We start from the raw sequence: 23,439 nt of genomic DNA on the forward strand, positions 1-23,439 counted from the left end.
AACAAATTTTTCTAAAGTTTTGTTCTTACAACATTAAATTAGCCAAAGTATCATAATACCCACGCTTTACGCATAATTTCGTTGCAGAAACGGAGAATTTATCTTCTAGTCATCAACAAATCAGTTAAAAATATAGTACTTCACTGAACGTGCCCTATTGTGAACTGTCGCCCAGAAAAGCTTTGGAAACATTCAGAAGATCGTAGTCGTCACGACTGTCGTCTGTTCGTATAACCGAGGCAGAATCGCTACGCAATTTGTTGGTTGAAACTCAAAAAGCTGGTCGTCTGCAGCGGTATTTTTTGATGAATCTAGAATCAAATGGTCCGTTTTTCGAAATAGTCGTTTTTTGCCTAGCGAGTCGATAAAGCTCCCAAATTGTTCGGTGATCCGGAATCCGCATCTATAAACCCGCTTATTGAAATGATGGCCACTTCTACTTCCTTTTTGTCCCAGTGCTCGTTTGTAAAATTTGTGGTGGACATAAGGGAGCATCTATTTATTACGTAACGCTAAATTCGACATTTTTGAACTCGGTGGTTGGTTCATTAGGATCTGGCGGCCTCCATAATGTGTTTTAGTATGATAACTCCAACTTTTTGTATGTGTCGTAACGCTAGGCTGTATTCCCTATTTCCTTGACGCGTTACGTAATTTATCAAACCCCTATTTCCTGACGCGTTACATTATTTGGGGACGGCGCTTAATGAAAATTGAAAACTTGAGATAGTTTTCATACGCAATGCTGGGAAATTTCGACATTTATACAGCGGGTTGCCCAAGGCTGTCCCAAGATAAAATTAAGTACTAATTTTGAAATCATATCACGATGAGATATTGAGCAGATATTTGACAAGTTTTCGAATATCTCATCAATATCATATTAAGATATGTATGACATCAAAATTTGATCGTTTCAAGATATGATTATGATATTCACGTCTACCCAGGTTGTTTTGTTTCTTATTTTTGTATTTTTTGTCAGAAGTGAGCACGCATGAAAACAAAAAGAACGGAATCAATCGGTGCCTTAATCGCTTGTTTTCGAAAATGATGAATATAGGAGCGTGAGGTTACTGATGGCACACATACCCTTTAACCACTTCTGAAAAGTCATGCTAAAATTTATCTTTGATTTCCAAACAGGGGATTCGTTGGCATAATTGCGTGCCCAGTTATTGAAGGGTTTCTTGGTAGAGTTCTTCGAGATTTTTTCTTTGCAGAATATGGATATTTTTACTAAAATCATTGCAGAAATTCCACAGGTGTGAACAGAAACTCTTATCATAGCATTCCAATGAATTAATACTTTTCTACTTATACTTTTCTTACTTTTTTCTATAATTCATCCTTTTTAAGTAGTATTTTCCGAAGGAACAAAATTACCAATGCAATTGTACTAGTATTACTTCGTTTGAATCTTGACAAAAAAGTTTCTATAGAAATTAATCTCTGAATTTTTCAAAAAGTTTCTGAAAAACATCTACCGATAGATCTTTAGAGACTTACTGTAGATTTTGTTTTACTAATTCTATCGTAATGTTTGCAATAAATTATTTCAAAAGTTTTGTCAAGAATGGTGTATTCTCAAAACTGTTGCAGGGAACAAAAAAATGCATTCTTGTAAAATAATACATACCCTGATGGATAAGCAATTGAAACAAACTACTGCTCCAATGCTTGTTTTATCCTGGTTGTTATCATGCAAAGGTAATGGTTAATCCAATTTATCAATAGAACTTCTCTGTATCTGGAGTCCAACAAAAGTCATGCATAGTTGATGTTTCCCAAAACAATCTGGCTTTATATGAATTGGCTTGGCGCGTATTTTGCGGTTTCAAAATCGACACTTTTTTAACAGCCCTACGATCACAGGAAAAACGAGTAGAACAGGAGGTTTCGAATCGTCCAACGCGGTACGTTTTGAGTTTCTCGTGAACAGTTAGTGTGAAGGAGTCTGTCAAGTGTTCTCAGAAATGTTCAAATGTTCTAATGTTCCTGAATTCGTCAGAGAATTTACTAAGGATCTTCTTAGATATCTATATAAATAAAAATGGAATGGTGTTTGTATGTCACGAATAGGCTCGGGAACGGGTCAACAGATCGACATGAGTCTTTCACTGTTGCATTCCGCCAGGGCTCCGACGTGTTCGTACGAAAAAATAATTAGAAAAAAGTGACCGGGAATGCAAGAAAAACAGGAAAATCTGAGATTCCATTTTGAGGGGCATTTCTTCATGGAACCGGATGTCAAAAAACAGAGTAGGCAGGCAGGACGACGTTTGCCGGGACTGCTAGTTTCTGAATAATTTTATAGAAAAACGATTTACAAAAAAAAAATAATTGGAGAGGTTCTTGAAGAATATTCAGTGGACCTTACAATGTAAATTTTGAAATACATTCCGAGCGAATCCTTTCAAATTGATTGGGTTTATTACCGGGAGAGAACTGTAGCATATTTAAGAAACCCTTTGAAGAGCTACTACTAGCAGCACACCAAGTAGCACACAGAACTAGATAAAATCCCAGAACTAAAAATGAACACGTAAATCGAAAAACTAAAACACTGCCTTTAGGAGTTATTCATCAAAATGCTGTCTGAGTATTCTGTAAAAAAGACTAAATATTCTGATGTGTATTTGGTTATTCAGCCAACAGTAAATTAAAAAAAAATCTTGAGGATATTCTGTGAGAATTTCTACAGAAACTTTCAAGCAATACTCAGCAACTTGATTTATAGTTTTTATGTCGATTAATATGTCTAAAACAAACTTAAACACTATAAATGTCACAGTGTGTGTTTAATTGACAAAAGGAGAGGTACATTTTTGTTAAAACGTACCGTCGTGCGGGGTGTCATTGGGCCAAAGTGGGGTGACATTGGGCCACTATTCCGCACGTTTTGAATACGACGGGAATAAATATTGTGTGCTAGACTGCTAGAATATATAATTCTAAGATGCTTTGCATCCACTATCGAATTCTCTGACTTATATTGAATCCGTGGGATCGATGGACCAATGTTACCCTCTAGGCTCAATGTCACCCCGAACGACGGTACCTTTAAGGTTGAAGGATTCGTCATTTACTTAAAAGTCATCAATAAAAATACAAAAGAATTTTTATCGCTCAAACATGACTGATTGCATTGAAAAAGTATCCATTGTACTCCTCTTTGCAGCCGCAATACAGTGAATACATTTTCACTGCGGAAATGTCTGCTTTGAACGAGAAAACTGCTTCCAAATTTTAAATGATGACGATTATGTCAATGACGAGTCCTTCAACCTTAAGTTCTGGTGGGATTCGAACCTATGACTCCGTATCGCTAGTCTGGTATTTCAACCAACTAACCTACGACGTTCTAATATCCACTCGATCGGTTTGCTATGGAATGACTGAACAGTAGTTCATGTGAAGAGGAGAACAGTGTGTTTAGTAGGAAAATTTATGCCGTAAAAATTCTAAAGGTTTTCGTCAGGGTTATTTTTTGAAAACTGGTGGTGGAATATTATTGGAAGTACTGTTTATCGATTTCCTAAAGCTATGTGCAGTCGGCTTTTTCACGGAATTGTTCGATTAATATCTAGCCAATATTCTAAACAATGTACTTTATTTTTGGTGAAAATCTGGAATTTATTTTTGTTTTAGTTCTCGAGGGTTCTTCGCATCAGTGATTTCTTCTTAGTATGACGAACTTCTTGAATAAATGAGAACTAATGTTCTAGAAGATTTTCTTAGTGAATTTCTAGTGGTTTAGGATACTCTTCGAGGAGGTCCCGTGCTCTTATTTGTTTCGATTTGTTTAAACAGGTAACTAAACAAATTTCTGTTTGATTCGTTAAGATAGTTCTGTGTTGTTCTGTAAAGATCTTTAAAGACTTTAAAAATGTGAAAAATAGAAATTTTTGGTGTTTTTTTTTTAATTAGAAATTATTGTTTCACTTTAATTTTTAGAACTTTGTTAATGTTCAACCGATTTTCAGTCTTTTAGCATTACCCGAGCAGAAGGGAATACCTTACAAATATCAGAACAACCTGTGCTCTAATAGCAAAAAATGTTTTTATTATATTATTCTACAAAATGTTATGAGAACATCACAATATCAATTGGAGGTATTTGAGCAGAGTTTGGTATTGATGTTGTATTTGTTGATTTAGCAGTGAAATTACTGAATAACAGGCTTTGCTATTACATCATGGAGCTATCGAACAAACACACAATTTAATAACATAACATGTTATTGCTTTGTTATTCAATACCTTTTGGATGACAAATATACTGCCGTTCTAAGCATATCTGTACCATGTTCAAAAATGTGCAACTGAGAAAACTGCGATTAAAGTTAATAACGTATTTTTCTAATTGACCAATAACTACAGTACCGCAACGACACATGCAGCTGTATTTCTATTAAAATGGATTATATCTGAAGTGAAATCAGTGAAGTTGCCTTTTTTAACGCAAAAAAAAACATTTCAATTTTGAATAAATAGTTCCCAGCGGGACAGTTATGCTGTGAAACACAACGCAAATTTGAAATTTCCACGCATACTTTTCGCAGTCTTTGACTGTATTTCTTTTAGTGGGACAGATATGCTTGGAAATTCAACAATGGGACAATAAGGCTTGGTATTTATTTTCAAAATTTCAGAACAAACTAAGGACTTTTACAAGTTAACATGAAAATACACATACAATTATGCTGATAGGAGGAAAAAAATGAAAAATGATGAAAATCAACATGGGACAGATATGCTTAGAACGGCAGTATAGCCCTCCAAATTTTAGTTATGCATTAATTATTCAAATAACATCACTTGTTATTTTATAGGTGCTATGCATACAAAATTATGGTATTCGTTTTTTGTTATTTTGCCTCTTATGTCCAGCTAACGAAGGGCATATCAAGGTATGATAGTATTCAAGATGAATACCTTGAAATGATTTTCAGTTGCTATTCTTTTCTGCTCGGGTATTCTCTTCCAAATAGATTTGCTGATAAGTTTATGAAACATCAAATTTTACTGGAATCAAATAAACTACGAATATTTCTCGTTTGTTTTCTTCTTTTTTTTAAATTTTATCTCTGGTAGTCATTTGGGATGTCCCAAAAAAATTGCTCCTTGATACGCCGTGACCATTTCAGTCCTTTGCGTATCAATTTTCATTCTGAATTTTAATGCAAACTTCCCAACAATTTGTTATACATGGTGTTGTTGGTTTCTCCATTTCTTTCAACTTAAACAACATAGTTACACAAAGTTTTGCTCAAACTGGCTCAAATTAGGCAAGGAACCATAATATCCACTCTTTTTGCACCATTTCATTGCAGAAACGTGGAATTCATCTTCTCACCATACAAAAATTCAGCTCATTACTACAATTCTAGTACTACACCGAACGTGTCCTATTTTACCGATCAGTTGCAGAACTACATCCAAATTTTTATTGTTATTGTTATTGTTTATTTAAACTTAAAATTTTGAAAGAGGGAAAAACCCCTTGGAGTGATTTTGACATTACAAAAACGAAATCTTTCTCAAAGAGGCCCAAAACCTCTCGTATAACATTATAATAATAACTTCAAAGTAAAGGATCACACGGCAGTAGCCATAGCAGAACCGCAATCTTGAAGGAGGACAACATGCCAAATCATGAAACGAATCTTCAGAAATCCAAAAATCCTTGTGGGGGGAGGGGTAGAGGTCAGGGGTTCATCAGAAACGAATCTACAAGGCTGAAAATAAAGTATACAAAAAAAGAAGCAGTATCAAACAAAACATGCAATCTCATTTATAAATTTGAATAAAAGTTTTAATATGGTTTCATTTTTGAGCCCAAAACATCCCATCTATACAGGAATTGGAAAACCTGCTGCGATATAACATCCATATTTTTGAATCCAGAGGTTATTGCAGATGTGTGTAGAAGTGTGATTTGTCTATAAGACTAATCGAAACATGAAATGAGCTCACCACTTTCATTGCCAATGGCGAGCTCGTTCTCTGTTGATTTTCTTCGCTTTCACGTGCTTGTTTACTTATATTAAAATCTTATTCTACCATAAAATGCGCTGTCAACGGTTCGAATTAAACTGCGAATTAAATCTACACGCAGAAAAATGGCGCTTGTTTGAAACAATAAAACGCATGGTTGATTTTCAAACTGAGAATTTACTTATTCCAAAGTTATATTCAATTGTTTTCATTTAGAGTTTATCGATAAAAACAACCGATTACCATCATTTCATGTAATGTCAAAAATTTAATTTGTTTCAACAAAATAAAAACCATAAACATGGTCCGAAAGCACTCACACATCTATAAAATGCTTACCCCAACATCGCCACAACGAAGAAGGTGTAGCAAATCCATCACGCCAACTTCCAAGTACAGCTTTGGCCGTGATGGATAACGCGCAGGTACTCACGACAGCATCCACAAAAAGTTGATCGGTTTCGCCTTTTTTGTCTTTATTTTAGTCGTTCTCCTCCCCATCCGCTTACCGACGGTCTAAAAATAGATTTCCGAGCTACCGCAATTGCTGCCGTCACCAACACAATCACATTCCGGGTTTGTTAGTGGCAAAAGTGCAGTCGTTTGAATCAATCCATTATTTCATGTTGAAAATACCATATCTCTGTTTGTTTTAACAAACTGTCAAACGACAAATGAAAATATTTGTATTATCAAACAATAGAACAGTTCAGTTTAAACTAGAAATCAGTTTGTCGCTTTAATAGTGAACTGAAAAATCGTTTGATTTGAATTAGAATTTAATTGTGTTTACAATTTATTTTTCTGCGTGTATAAGTTGACTCACCTATCCCTGTGAATTTGCTGTTTGGACCACTCTGCACCGGTGCAGCGCGTAGGAGTTCTGTAAAGACGCTGTCAGTCGCACTTCCCGATTGGGATTCGCAGTCAGCCAGTCAACCAATACAAAAAGGAACTTCTGCTCCAAACCAGGCAAGGAGAAAGTTCGACGCGATGGAGTCGCACTCTCCTTGGAGTGGAATAATGAACTTTTTTTGCGTACTTTCGTACCGCGCTACTCTCAACGAGCACACTTCGGCAAACAGATTCGCGATCATTCCAAGAGAGTCCCTTTTTATCGACAACTGCGAGACTCATTAACGCCTCCGCAGAGTGCTGACTGGCTGGCTGGCTGGCTGGTGCGAAACATCCCATTTAGCTTGGAAACGACGATCGCGACGACAACAAGTCGCACAGCTCATCTATACGTTTGTTGATACTTGTACATATCGAGAGAGCAGCGTGAGCTTCAATTAAAATGTCATTAAATGGTTTGCAAGCTAGCCAGCCAGTCAGCGTTGAAGCACGTTGTTTGGTGAAGTTCGGTCATTGAACTAATGCTTTTGCAGCAGTGGATGTCTGTCTGTGTCTATCCATATCCATATTTCGGAGTTTTTTTTCGATAGATGCTCTCTCTAATGTGAGATGTTCGACAGTCTATTACTGGGATGGGGCGATATGGACAAACAATGTTGAGCCGAAAATGGTTTGCCACTTCATTAATTGCTTGAGAGGTTTGCGTTTTGTTGGGGCTTCAGCCATATTCGTTCATACCTGTCTGTGTTGTATAGTTTCGTGGGAAAGAATTCTGCAGAGAAATTTTCCCAAACTTTGTTTGGGGTATGAGCTGGCAGAAATTTTCGGGATTTTTTCGGGAAACAATTAGAAGGTGTGATACTTTCTCCCCATAATGTTAAGGCCATATGTAGGGTTTTTATTTAATTCCCGTCTAAATAAGCACCAACTAATAATGATCGAGTTTATTCTTGCACTTCACCTGATGTCTCATGGCCGATTTCGTATCAATTAATAATTTATAAATTGGCTTTTATATCACGTAAAAAATATTGTAAAAGAACTATAATATCCCTAAAATTATCAGATTGAATGATTGTCCTTCGAATTCTGTTTCCGTCTAGTCCACGTCTATTTCGGGCACAACCTGAATTCAATTCTCGGCACACTATGGTCAAATATTATGATTTGACCGTAGATGTTTATTTGAAAAGTTGGTCAAATTCTTTGCAATCCAAATCAATTCATGTGTTCAAAGTTCTTTTGAGCAGGAAGCTTTTAAATTGAGATAGACGTTGCTTTTGAATAACGACATAAATATTTCAATTAATATTTTTGCCCATCAGAAGATCATAATATGTAATCACAGTGCACCGATGAAATCTTTCTCTGTGGTTGTGAATTACGATGTTTCGTATGGTTAAAATCCACGCACACATTTGCTTGCAATCTACCTTGGCGAAGAAAACTTGTTGTTTACAATTTCTCGATGGGAAAAAAGTGATTGATTTAATTAATTTAACAGTTTTTGCTGCAATCTGTAGCAGTGAAATCCAACTTTGAAGTGTCATAGAGCGTTTGTGGAGTGTAAATTGAAAGTTGGTTCAACAACTTTGGTGCGGTTGCCTTCGTCGTACGCAAAACGAGAAACATTTTCAACTTGTAAAAGAAGTGAAACTGAAACTAGAAATTTCGTGTAATTATTCGATTTCTATTGCTTTAGAGGCTGGTTATCGATAGTTTAGATCTGTTTGCTTCCATCTGATGGGCCATTGGCAATGGTAGTTTGGAATATCTGCAATTATTGGCTATTTTCCGTCTGATATGACGGGAATTAGCGCATGTGAACGAAATAGATTGCTTCCCAAGAAACATTCCAGGATCGAATTATTCACACAAAATAAAAATATATAGTCAAATCATAGTCATATGGTTCGTACATTAAAGTCAATCAAGCTCATAAAGTAGCATGGCTACCGATGATGAATGCCTATAGTTCAACCATTCCCTCGACAATAGATAAATTATAACAATTACCCCATTCAAAACCACCATCTGAAATCGATTAGCTAAGTACGCCTTCGCGCAAGTTCACGAGTTCTCATCTTTTGGTTGACGAACGAACGGGCCCTCGGGGAACAATTGTTCGATTTACTCAAGTACACTGTACCTCTCGTAGTAGTCGTTCTTCGAAAGTCAGTGGCGATGGACGACTGTCGGTAGCCCACCATTACCACACCGTTAATACTACTGCAGCTTCTCAACCGTCTCGCCCGCACCGCACCAGCCCGAACATCTGCAGAACGAGAACCACATTGTTCCAATTTGTGTGCGATCACAGCTCAACTGATTTGACTCAGAGTGAGACACTACCCAAGAAGACGACGATGATGATGATGATTGTGAATTGTGACGATTGTTTGACTGTCAGATGGTGGTTTAGCTGATGAGAGACGGGTAGAGGAGCTAAGACGCGCAGGGGTAATTGTGATGACCTAGAATTACCTAGATCCCCCATCATAAATGAACATTTTCTCATAAACTGCTCGCTGCGGGTTGTTGTGTGGCCAAATAATGTGGCGAAGAATGTTAAACACAAGATGGGATCAACGTAGGTAGCTGAGAAGTCGAAGTAAAAGACTACCTAGAAAGATGAAGTAAAGTTAAGAAAGAGAGAATACTATGTTACGATCATTTATTTAGAAGTTTAAAGTTTTTACAATTTATTGAAAACTCAAGCGATCCTAAAAATCTTCCTCTGAGCCTAATTTATATGCTTTTCTTCTTCCGACAAAACTGTAAAAAATATAAAAATGCTACACAGTTGAGAGAAACAGCAGTCATGCGAATTTTAACAGGAAACTTGAAGATTTTAACCAGATTCATGGAGTTTCTACTATAGTTTTAGTTCATGGCAAGATTTGAGAACATTCAAAAATTCTTTAGCTTCTACCAATGTTTTTGTTGTATTCGTGAATTGGAACCTTTATCTTCTTACATTTGTTTACTTTTTATTTTTCTTCTTTATTATTTTCGTTCTTAGTTGTTTCTTTGATCTTTGTGTTTGTTTTTTGGGTTTTTCTCTTTGTGACCTATTCTTTTTTGTTCGGTTTCGTTTTTTTTCTTCTCGTTTTTTATTAAATCTATGAACAAATTATTTTAAAGTAAAAAGTCCCAAAATTTTATAGCAAATCGTTATCTACCAGCCATATTATGTTCTGACGAATCTCCTGACAAGAATAATTGATCCAGCTCGTAGAAAAACTTAAACACTCAAATTCTCCCATTTTACGTAATCAAAAGCACTTTGCTCAAGGCGCGCCCAAGCATAATGCCCAACTAATGTTCACTCGCATTACTCGCCCCTTTTGCAACCATTTGCAATCAAAACGTAACTTCCCGTCCAAAGAGACCCGCATTTCCTCACTGTGTAGTGTGTATCATATCACTCAAGTCGTTCTCAATTAACACCTTCGGACCGTACCCAGTCCAGCCGCATGTGTGAGATACCATACCTTATCTACCCACCAATCCATTGTGGTTTCGCACCACCGCCGACCGTGGTCATCATTTTGCAATTTACACGAGGGCTATCCCAGTAAACATCTATGATGTCTTAGTTAGTCTGAAAGCCTCAGAGACGATGGTGGTATTACACAACGGGGGTCACGGTGTGTTGAAACAGGATTATTATCGCACTTTCATGAACCTAAAATATTTTTTCGTTATAAGTTAGCCTCAGCTGTATATATTAAGATTCTGGAGGTTAAAAAATCTTTCATCGGGGAAAATTAAAATAAATTCGATTTTAGTAGTTTACCACTTTTTCCATATGATATGGTATTACGCAAATCATATGAACCTAAACTCCGCATAGAAAAAGTCCCCTTTCTAATAATAAATTTCAAACCATTTAGAGAGAAACGAATGCAAAAGTTTTCACAATGATTTCAAATTTGTTTGGCATTCGTTTAATGTGTCCAGCCCACTACAGTCTGCCGAAAGTCATAAATCATAAAAGTCTACATTCCTTCCATTTGTCTGGCACATAGATATTTGTATTGGAGGTAAACAAATTCTTCCCATTAGTGCAACTCATACATTTGAGCAAGCACCATACACCTGTGGCACGTACCATTTGTAGCACATACTCTTCATGTGCTATTTTGCCTGAAATCACGGGTATTAGTTGCACATACTTTGCATGTCAAACCACATTCACATTAGGATATTTGCCAAAATTTATGAGTCAACTATACTGAGCGTGCGTTACTGATTTGTAAAAGTTCTGCCACTGATCTGTTGAGGACTTTTGTTCATATAAAGTCTTAAAATTTTCAAAGGCTAATTTCCTTGTTAATTATAAAACGATACCTTTAGGGTTAAGTGGGCTGTTGAGTCTCAAATAACAAAAAGTTGACACAAAATACAAACGATTGGCGTTGTCATATTTTGTTAATGCATTCATAAATGATTATCAAACATTTGGTTTAAAATAAGGTACAACGGGACAAGTTGAAACAGGTAAGGTAAGAAGAAACAGTGGGTCAACGCGATATTATCTATTCATGATAAGCAATTTGAATGTCATAACATTTTTTAATCAAACAATCATTTGGTCAAGGATAATTACACAAATTGCATTGAAATCTCTTTCAAAACCTCACATGTTTTTATTAAGAATTCACCTTACCAAAGGCAACGCAAGCTTAATATACATATGTCAAAGTAAATGACATCTTATAGTATAAGGCTTAAATATATTGGAAACATATCAATTTGCAAGTAATCTTATGTGTTTCAATAATAGTGGTCTCGTGCAGTGTTTTTTTCTATGTTTGTCTGGGTTATCTGTAGTTTTATTTTATAAGACACTTTGGTCTTGATAAAAACTTCATGCGTTTTAATGGTTTCAATGTTATGACTGCATAAAATAAAATTTCTTTTTCCCAAGTTAAATTTCATTCATTTTTGTAAAGTGAGTTTGACAACAGATTGAGTATGGGGAGAAATGTCACTTGTCCTTGCAGAGCGTGACAAAAACGACATAAAAAGGAATAGTGATTAAAACGACTAGTCATAAAACTAAAAAACCACTGCACTGTACTTACAAAGTGGAAATTATCCATAAGAGTTAAATTAAAAAGTCTCCCGTACACTCGATACCTTCCAACCATATTCTATGTGTTATAACTATTTAGCAATCAAAATCTATCTAATGATTCTGAAATGAAGCATAAAATAACTAATAAAAGTTCTTAAAAAGTTGTATTGAAACTTCAAATTGCGTCAATCTTGCCTCACTTTACACATCACTGTTTGATGTTTTTTTAAATATTTTATGATATTTCCAGAACATTGATGTCTTCTCAATATTTCTTATATTTTTATTTTATCTGTAAATTTAGTTAAATTTGTTCTTAGCATAAACAACAATGCACATATCTTAAACTAAGTAAAAAGAAAAAAAAAAGAGGTTAGGACTGTTTTTTTATTTGTACCGTAAAACGGGGTATCATTGATCAGCGGGGTAACATTGATCGGCTTGACCGGCCTCATGAAATGTTCGAACAAGCATTTTTCATTGAATCAGTTTCTGCTGTCGAATGGTATATCGTAATCTGCTATCATTTAGCTATTAAATGACATGTAATTCTTTAAAATTGAATATTATAAGCATTGAAATAAATCGATTTTTCCATAACTGTGTTTCATAACGCAATGAGATACATTGTCAAACATTCATGCATGGCATGAATACTGGATACTATATGAGGATAGAAATCACTGTATTACTTCAATATCACATCCTAGAGTTGGGTTGGATGAACGAACCATTTATGAAAATGCTCTTTTGCAATAAAATATACGATTTATTAAAAGTAAGCTAGCAATTCCTTAAGCCATTGCCTACCTTTAGGCGTTATACGCGGTTTGAAGGATTTTAATCTTAACCCTCGAGCGATCGCGCTGTTGTATTTTGTACAACACGTTGAAAAAATCTCGCTTTTTGTACTCAACATTAGCGTGGTGCTGACGCACGAGTTACGGAAGGTTAAAATAACTCAAAAAGTACATAACTTGTAAGAATTTGGACAACATATTCGAAATCAGCGACCCCGAATTTAGTAAGTAAGGGTATTTTCAACACAAACGAACATTGATCACTGACATGATCAATGTTACCCCAAATCAACAAAATCAAAAATTAGATTAAAAAGTCTATTTAAACATGTTTTAAAGTTTTACAATACTTTTTCGAGTAGCTTAACACATACTCAGAGAGCCAGTACTTGTTTTAAAAATACAAAACATGTAACATTTGCTTTAACAAGAGAATTATTCAAGAAAGATCGAAAATTCTGATCAATGTTACCCCGGATTACGGTACTACGATTTTGCATTCTTTGACAGATACGTATTTCGACCTCAACTGTTAGGTCATCTTCAGTGTCTCGTACCTAATCCGAAATTCTTTTTCTTTCTTCTTAATACATGTACCGCCAACATGCCCAGGTTCATCATCATCATATCTAAAACGGTTTCAATCAAACATTGATTGATTTCACAATAAAAAAAATGATTACATATGCTCACCTTAAAATGCGTGTATCAAGGGCGTGTGTCGAAAAAATTAAATTAAAAGCTATGCTCTAAGGGCTGATTTCTTCACCTCGGATTAACCAGTAAACCAGGCTTACCCATATAGTTAAACCTGGTTTAACGCCTAAGCCAGGATACAGAAATCATCCCTATACGTCCAACATGCGCACAAAAATATTCATGGAATGAAATTATCACTTGTTAGTAAAAGCCCTGCAAAATCAGAGCACAATATAGATAAAAGTTCTAATTATATTCGAAGTACTAGCAGTATTTCTGCTGAACTAGCTCAAAACAACTTAATTAACAGTTAACATGAATGCTAAAAATACGCGTGATTAAGTCACCATATCTGTTGAATGATTTCGCAATCGTGTATCGTTACATGGTTTGGCATGCAAAGTATGTGCAACTAATACCCGCCATTTCAGGCTAATTAGCACATAAAGAGTATGTGCTGCAAATGGTACGAGGCACAAGGGTATGATGCTTCCTCAAATATATGAGTCGCACTAATGGGAAGTATTTGTTTGCCTCCATTACAAATATCTATGTGCCAGACAAATGGAAGGAATGTAGACTTTTATGATTTATGACTTTCGGCAGACTGTAGTGGGCTGGACACATTAAACGAACACCAAACAAATTTAAGCTCGTTGTAAAGACTTTTGCATTCGTTTCTTTCTAAATGGTTTCAAATTTATTATTAGAAAGGGAACTTTTTCTAGCGGAGTTCAGGTTCATCAGATTTCCGTAATACCATATTATATGAGAAAAGTGGAAAACTACTAAAATCAAATTTATTTTAATTTTCCCCGATGAATGATTTTTTAACCTCCAGAATCTCAATATATACAGCTGAGGCTAACTTATAACGCAAAAATATTTTAGGTTCATGAAAGTGCGATAATAATCCTGTTTCAACACACCGTGGGGGTGATGGCTAATAGCAATAATCGTTCACCTTAGACGGCGGCGACGGGACAGGAAAACCTGCTCGACGCCGCTATGGGTCTCCCTGCCTGGCGTAAGAGGATATCTTATACTCACATCATACATAATTGATCCCGCTCGCTGCTGTGAAGTGAATTACTCTCCATCGGGCGGGCTCCTCGTGAAACCCATCAAGATGTTGTAAATGGCGTCATTGGAGTTAGGATGGGCTCAGTCTGTATTCAGTTGAAATCGACTCTGTTACGTCTACGTGATGTTTTAAGAAATGTTTTTTATTTTCTCGGAAGCACTCCTCTGGACTATCAATAAGCTCTGTATTAACTCTTTTTAAGGCATAAGCTACTATGGAGCATTTCCAATCCAAAACGCAAAAAATGTTATTTTTGACTCGATATTTTTCAATTTCAATAAGATTTTGTTCATGGCAACATTTTATTTGAATTGGAAATGGTCACGTCTACGCGATTCGTGAGTCGACCTGGGCATGCTCTATATTAACACCTATTTGGAATACGACCAGGGATCGCTAAGTGGTCCCTCTGTTATTGACTCTGTTAAGCGCCATAGATCTGCAGGATATTATCAGTAATGTAACAACAATTCGCTAGTAATGTAACAACAATTCGCTTGTAGATCTTCAAGCCTTTGTTCTCGGAAGGTCTTGGATGACCTAGATCATTTTTTAAAATAATACTTTGTAGAACAATACTCAATGGACCTGTAGGATGTTGCACCGTATCATTTATGTAACAACTTTTCAATAATGATGCTTGTAGGTTCTAGCTAGCGGAAGTTCTTGGATGACCTAGACAGTTTTTGAAAATTACTTATCTAAAGAACTATTCTCTAGAACTTGTAGGATATTACACCGCATCAATAACGCATCAACAATCAATTGATTACGCTTCTAGATCTTAAGGCCTTTACTCGTGAAGGTTCATGGATAACCTAGAACATCTTTGAAAACTAGTTCTTTACAGAACCATGCTTCATGGGGCTGTAGGATGTTTTAGCGGATCAGTAATGTAACAATAACCCATGGATCACGATTACAGATCTTATCGCCTTTAATCGCGGAAGATCTTGGATGATCTAGAACATCTATGGAAATTACTTTTCTACAAAACTATGCTCCATGGATCTGTATGATGTTACAATGCATCAGTAATGAAACTACAATCCATTGAGTACGCTTGTAGATCTTAAGCCCTTTTGCTAACGGAAGTTTTTGCTTACCCTAGAACATATTTGGAAATGAGTTCTTTACAGAACTGCGTTACAGAGGGTTCGAGTCGGTAATGGGGTTTCGGAAGCATTTTAGAGGATTTTCAGGGGATTCTGGTGGCGTTACTGGGGCGTTTTGTGGGGGTTTTGTAGAGTTTCAGGTGCGCTGCATGGGGTCCGAGTCGGTTTCAGGAGATTTTCGGTGGCCTTTCAGGATGTTTCAGAGGATTTTTAGAGGGTTCCTGAGACGTTCCAGCGTTTCGGGTGAGTGGGTATGGTTTTGGTAGTTATTTTTTAATTTCACTGGCCCTTGTAACAATCACTTATCCACAACATCATTATTTTCCATAATTAATCTGCACTATATATTGGTGACCAGTCAGAGGAAGAGCGGTGTTAGTTGTTCTTCGATGCAGGGATGGGAACACTCACTTTCAAAGAGTTACACTCACTTGCTATTTTCTCAGCTCAGAAGCGTGCAATCAAGAAACGATGTATGGACGACTTTTGCATTATGGTTTTGTCTAAAACGTTGCTGAATAGAGTAGAGGTCGCACACCCATACCAAAGTCGTGACAGAGCTGTAAAAGCGACTCTCCACGAGGTGAGTGTAATTTACATTCACCTCGTGGAGAGTTGCCTTCGCAGCTTCCTCACGGCTGCGGTATGCGTGTGCAACCCCTACACTATTCGGCAAAGTTTTAGATAAAACCGCAATGCAAAAGTCGTCCATACATCGTTTCTTGATTGCACGCTTCCGAGCTGAGAAAATATCAAGTGAGTGTAACTCTTTGCAAGTGAGTGTTTCCATCCTTGCTTCGATGTAAGCAAAGTGCAATGGAAAGTTTAGATTGGAGTAGCTGGAGAGCAAACGGTTCTGCCACATGCTCCGAATTGTCAAGCGTCCATAGAAACCATAGAAACTTTGGAAACCTATTTAACCCTCGAGCGGTCGCGCTGTTGTATTTTGTACAACACGTTAAAAAATTCTCGCTTTTTTTAGGTTAAAAAAACAAGATAGTATACTGTTTTTTAAGGTTGACATACATATTGATTTCTGTTGCAAGATTTCAGCTTTCTGAAAGGTGCTGAATATCATTTATTCAAAAGACTGTTAAGGCATTAGTTACGGGACACAAACTTCTAAACAATGGATTGTGTTATTTTTCTCCGAATTTTCAAAAAAATCTCATGAAATCTGTATGGTATATTTTTCAGGTTTCATTATGACGATCTTTTTGGAATCAGGAAGAATGTATCATACGAATACCTACTCTATTTCTTTAGGGAATATCCATAGATATACAAGTAATCGATTGGTGCTAAATTCATTCACCACAGGGCACGGGAAGTGGTCCATTTTGCCCCATTTTGCCCTTATTTCATACAAAAAATGTACTTTCAAACAACGAATACTACTGTATATCGTTGAAAATAGCTGCAGGTGTAATTAGAGGTTAATAGAAATCATGAACATTTATGAAAGATCCTTTGATATGCTTATATTGCCTCATATGCCCCAACAACTGCTGGAAATTGTGAATTTTATATAAATATTAATAGATTTTTAAGGTTACTTATTTGAATTTGATTTTTTTTTGCATAAACAAAAAGCGCTAGATCTGTTATCACCAGAATCATCTTCAGTAATTGTCCAATTTGTGCTATTTTGCCCTATTATCATAGAAAATGAGATTTAAAATGCATTTATAAAAACCAGATATTGCTATTGAACGTTGAAATTAGTTTTAGTTGCAATTGACAGCTAAGAGTTATCATGCGCATATGTGAAAATTATTTTGCCTATTTTACCCTGCATGCCCCTAAAACTGCTGGATGAAAATATTTTTCGAAACATGAAATTGGAAAGTTCACTTACGGTTTGAACATTTTTCAAGAATTCGTTCCTCGATAAAATTCCAGACATTTCGCCCATAATGTAAATAAGTTAACATGTTCAGTTTTGCTAAGACATGAAATTACCTTCAAAAGTTAACTGAAATTCGGCAAGAAACTTCCGAACGTCCGGTTAAGTCAACTGAATCATCTATGACTGTTCTGTAATAACTGAGCATTGGTAAAATTATGCTGGACTCCGACAATCCTATTGCCGAAATTGAAACAGCCGAAGAGGACTCTAAAATAACCCAGGCAGAAGAGAATTACAAAATAATTATAAGTTTTGCCATTGAAACAAAATTACTGAATGGCAAAATTTATTATTGGTTTGTTTGAAATAAGTGACATAAAGGGCAAACATAATAACTGACATTGTTTGATGAACTATCTAAAGAACAGCACAATAACACAATTAGTTATTCTCCTAGCAACCCCAAGAGAAGGGTAAATTTAGTTATTTATTCCAAATTCAACCAATATCTCATTAATTATAAAATTAGTTATGATAACAAAATTACACATTCAATAGTTCTAATACCGACTTTTCGAACCCTCTGAGCAGAATACAAAACTGAGGAAGATTACAAGTGGTAGTCGAAATACGCATATCTGTCAAAGGATAAGCAAAATAGGGCGGAATTAAAAGGTACAAAACTGATTACAGCTACAGTAGCTCATCTCAGAAGCTGAACCTGAAAACATGGTACAGGGGATAGACAAAATGATCGGGACAGCAAAATTATCACTTTTCTAAAAATGTTCAACTAGCTGTAACTTTTTGAAAAGTGCATCAAATATTTTCACTGTAAGTTGATCAACTAGTTGTGTATTAGTGCACAAAATTTGGAAAAGATCGGGCTATTCTACACGAAGTTATAAAGATTCTAGAAAAAGGTATAATTATCCGATAGCTAGCTGTTATATCTCCGGATTTAATGAACCGAATGCAATGAAATTTTGACCATTTATGACTTAAATAATAAGCTCTCAAAAACATTTGACACATCTTTAAATTATTAACAAGTGAAAAAGTTATAGCGATTTTATTTATTTTATAATTTTTTAGTATATTGGTCTATTTTTAATATGCATCCCAATACTTTTTCTATTAAATGAAGGTTATGTTGTTACTTTCTTTCAAAACATATTTATATTTAAAACAATTAGAGGGAATTTAGATGAACTATACCTAGCATCTTGAATTTTAAAATGATTTTCAAGTTTTAGAAAATTTAGTGTTTTATTAGAAAAATAAACTAATCGTAATAATTTTCTTCCGTGTTAAGAATTTTAAGTTGTGTCAAAAGATTTTCAAAATTCATGATGTTAGTCATAAATGGTCAACATTTTATTGCATCCGGATCCGGTTCATTGAATCCGGAGATATAACAGCTCAAAGTTGGCTATCGGATAATTATACTTTTTTCTAGAATCATTATAACCTCGTGCAGAATAGCCCGATTTTTTCCAAATTTTGTCCACTAATACACAACTAGTTGATCAACTTCCAGTGAAACTTTGAGAATATTTGATGCACGTTTCGAAAAGTTACAGCTGGTTGAACATTTTTTGAAAAGTGATAATTTTGCCTGTCCCGATCATTTTGTTTATCCCTTGTATATGAAAAACTTTTGTAGCTAGACCGGTTCTACAAGAAAGTCACGGGAAATCTGCATTATCTCAAATACTTAAGGTATGCCACAAAAGTTCAGCTTTTTGGACGCAGTGGCTTAATTTCCCCAACAGGGGAGGAAAAAAAATACTTAAGGCGAAACTGGATCCATTTCCTCACTTTTTGGTTTTTGATTTTTTTATAAAATAATGAAGCAATATTTTCAAAATCGGTTTTCGTACACCTGTAGAGTATGGATCAAGGTATCTTCTGATTTTTTTGTAGTGGAAAATGTTTTTCGTTTTTGCAGAAACCATTTTTGAACGAAATTTCACAAAAAAATGGTTTCTGCAAAAATGGAAAACATTTTCCACCTCAAAAAAAATCAGAAGATACCTTGATCCATACTCTACATGTGCACGAAAACCGATTTTGAAAATATTGCTTCGTTATTTAATGAAAAATCAAAAATCGAAAAAATGAGAAAATGCTTCCAGTTTCGCCTTAAGCACAAACGTCTTAAAATCCCGCTTCAACAGTGCATGAGACCTTCAGACGCACAAATCTCAAAATGCAAGCTTCAAACAACAGTGCATTTGTGGAGCGGACCTGGTGTGGTGGTTAGAACACTTGACTATCACACCGAGGACCTGGGATCGAATCCCACTCCCGACAAACTCTTAAATTTGTGAGTTCTTCCTTCGGAAGGGAAGTAAAGTGTGGGTCCCGAGATGAACTAGCCTAGGGCTAAAAATCTCGTTAATACAGATAAAAAAAAAATAAAAAAAATTAAAAAAAAAATAAATAAAGAAAAACTGTGCATTTTATTATTCTGTTCATGCTCACTTGTAATAAGCCTAAAATAAGAAGATCAGGTGCGCTGGTTTTGTTTACGAAGAGATGTGTGCGCTCGAAATCGTGAGTAGGTGCCAAAGTTGGCCATTTTGGGATTCTAACAAGTCTGTCCTTAAGGTAAATGTCATCGACTGCCTACGAAAACATCGATCATCTCACATCCTATACGAACTACTAACTAACCTACTCACGATCTTCCTTATAAAACAAACTAGTAAATAAAACAATAGTTCTAGACGCAGATTGATAAAAGTTCGGCTGAATACTATGTGTGCTTAGGCTGTGCTTTTAAAAATCCATTAGCTTAACTCTTTGGATACGGTATTTTCGCCTTTCTGGATGCAACTTCGCTGGTCAAGATCTCCTGGCTAATGTGACCCATCCGTCTCCAAAAGGTTAAATTTTTCCAAGAATTTAATGTTTGATTTTCTGTTTAAGATACAGAAATTCAAAATCTGGAACGTTTTGTTGGTAGAGATTCACGTTTTAGTTTTCACTTTAATTTTTTTTAAGAGGTTTATTGAATTATTTTTCTGACTTTCGATGTGACTAACAATTTCTTCTCGGTGATTTTTTTAAGTTTTTTATTAATTTTATTTTATCAAATAAATGTCATTTATAATTTCAAGCAGATTTATAATGAAATGTCTATATTGTTAAAAGATTAATTATATAAATTGTCACTGTTAAATAATTGCTAAATTACTGCAATTCCTCACAGAGCTTCGCACACTGGAAAGCTTTATGATTGTATGTAAAACGATTGAGATGATGAGAAGGTTTTATGCCCATGGCAGAAGTGGCGGAATGCATTTTTTCCCCGCGGACTTTTCCCATCTCCGGTAAGAAAAAAATATATAAAAATTGATGAATTTTTCTGTTTAGATCCTGGGCTAGATAAAACCTTCTAGCCTCTCTAACCTCTAACCTCTTAATGTTCCAAAATGTTAGATATCTTAAAAATCTTTTATCCTTTATTAACCGGGACAATGCATTGTCATTAGCTGAGTCGCACGGCGCTACAAAACTGCGGATCAATGATCGACGATAGGTCACCCTGTCATGTACAATAACTCATTCCACTTCCTGCCAACAAGTAATTTCTCGCCTGTTCAAACATTAGCTTCACCACCACTATTATGTAACACCAATCGAGCACTCAACATCGAGTACATAGAGATGATCAACATTAGACAACCAACGGCAACGATTGCCAAAGGCGTGAAAGGTGCATGAATGATCATTCCCCTATCGTCAGCTCAGCTCAGTTGACCGCAACAACCGGAGATCGACCGCGCGCGAATGTGTTGATGGAATTAGAGAAAATTATAGGAATTTATCGACTCTATCACCACTCCACGGACGATGACGACGATCAATATTGAACGGCGTCTGCACCGGCGAGTGATGATGGGGTCAGCAACTCGGTCTCCGACCGTATCGATATGTTGTTGGTAACTGTCGTTAAAGCTCTGTGTAATTATAAATCTATAAGCGACGTTGTTGAGAAACTGGTATTGGTTTGGGTCATGAAATGAATGTGGATCTGCTTCTGCTGCTGCCACTGTAACCAGATCTTGGAGGCTGGTTGAGTCTGGCGTAATTTGAATTCTTACCAGTTGGACTGGACAGGGGACCGTCGGCACGGCGGCGATAGTCCTCGGTAATTATGGTCATTGCTACCGATTAATTGAGTATCATACTATGCAGTAATAGACTTCGGCCCGCAGGCGGGATGCGCCATCGAGAGTGGTCGGTGGTGGCTTTTTTCACTATTTTTCCAATGATTATTATGCGGTGTAGATTACTATGTAGGTTTTTGCCTCCGTTGATGGGCTTTGTGTTGAAATATGATAGCTAATGTATGTCTTTTTTTTTCTCCGTTTTTTGCAGGTGAGTCAATAGTGGATACGGACAAGCATGAGCATCATGTGTACTGTACAGGACTGGAAACCGGTAATTCTACGAGAATCGTGTTATTACTGAATGACACTTCAATATACCGATTTACCGATATGGACTTTTGTACTAAAATATTGCTTCCCAATTCCTACTTTTTATTTTCAAAAAAATCATAATATCAAAATTTGAAAAAAAAAAAAAAAACACACATCTCTGACTTTTTGATACAGGGGAACTTACGTATTTTCGGCAGTTTTGTTCTCTTCGTCATGGTTTTTTTTAAACCTCTAGGTCTTAGAGTTGGCCTCAAATCCTTCCCAACCAAGCTGAGTTATGTGTCCAAATTTCAGGCAATTCGACCCACAAAAACCTCCCATGACGAAGAGAACAAACCTGCCGATAATACCCTTCGTCACCCTATTACGCCAATTTTTTAGACGCATAGAAACATATCCGAGACAATGAAAACATGAAAACTAATATTTTTACATAATTATTGCACATAAACTTAAAAATAAATAAAAACAATTCAGTTCTCCAGTTAGCCTAGTGGTTAAGGTTATGGATCGCCAATCCGGTGATGGCGGGTTCGATTCCCGTTCCAGTCGGGGAAATTTTCTCGACTCCCTGGGCATAGAGTATTATTGTACTTTGCCTCAAAATTTACAAATGCATGCGATGGTTCTTTGCCTTCCCATCAATTAATAACAGTGGAAGTGCTCAAAGAACACTAAGTTGAAGCAAAGCAGGCCAAGACCCAGTTGAGACGTAGAGCCATAAAGAAGAAGAAGAAGAACAATTCAATATCTTTTAAACAAACAAAAAGGAATTTTAAACCGGACAACTGGTTTAATAGCTTTGATTTTTGAAAAAGAAAAAATGATTTATCTGGACCACACTGCGATTTTTTCGGATAAAATTTAAGAAATTTTCTTCAGAAAAATTTTCATACTTTTTTCTCAATTGCTGCCTACAATTTTCATAAAAAAGAAAGTTATGGCTTCGACATGTTTTTGACAAAATTCTTAGAATATCATTCCCAGTTGTGCACTTGGACGAGTCGGACGTGTGCTCCGTATCTCACCACGCGATAGACCTCGTATAAGTGGAGTTTTTTCCCCCGCAAGTGCGGAAGGTTTTTTATATCGTACGTTTTCCTGCTTGTGCGAAGTGTAGTGTCGCAAGGTGGTATCCAGCGCAACCCGGGAAGCGAGGTGCTTGCATCATCGTACATCAAAGAAGAAGCATCGCATCCAAGAAAGTCATCTTTATCGCCATCATCAGCCCCTCCGTCATCGAAGAGGACGACGGCGACGGGTGCGAAGGCAGACGCGACGGACAGCTTTACCATCGACCTGCCTGTGATAAATATCTACCTGCTTCGGTCAGATAAGTATCACTCTTTCGATACACTCTTTTGTCCGCCCAATTTGTTTTGATCGCTTTTGTCTATTGTATCCCCAGTCCACATTCGACCACGTGTTTTTTTTTTTGACATCCATAACAGTGGTTCCCAAACTACTGTATACGGGTAAGGGTGTACAAACTGTAAATAA

The 23,439-nt window shown here is 36.2% G+C and overlaps 1 long non-coding RNA gene across 2 annotated transcripts in view; it reads left to right on the top strand.

Moving 5' to 3' along the window:
* Positions 1 to 22,060, top strand: part of LOC109424009 (uncharacterized) — a 406,914-nt gene extending 384,854 nt beyond the window's left edge. Inside the window, exon 4 of one of the 2 annotated variants that reach the window (XR_009995640.1) lies at positions 21,875 to 22,060. This is a non-coding gene — a long non-coding RNA (uncharacterized LOC109424009). The remainder of the gene's footprint in view (positions 1 to 21,874) is intronic. The other variant, XR_009995643.1, reaches the window with a different exon arrangement.
* Positions 22,061 to 23,439: the final 1,379 nt, after the last annotated feature.

This window comes from Aedes albopictus, chromosome 3 (genome assembly GCF_035046485.1).
Source record: "Aedes albopictus strain Foshan chromosome 3, AalbF5, whole genome shotgun sequence".
Lineage (NCBI taxonomy): Eukaryota > Metazoa > Arthropoda > Insecta > Diptera > Culicidae > Aedes > Aedes albopictus.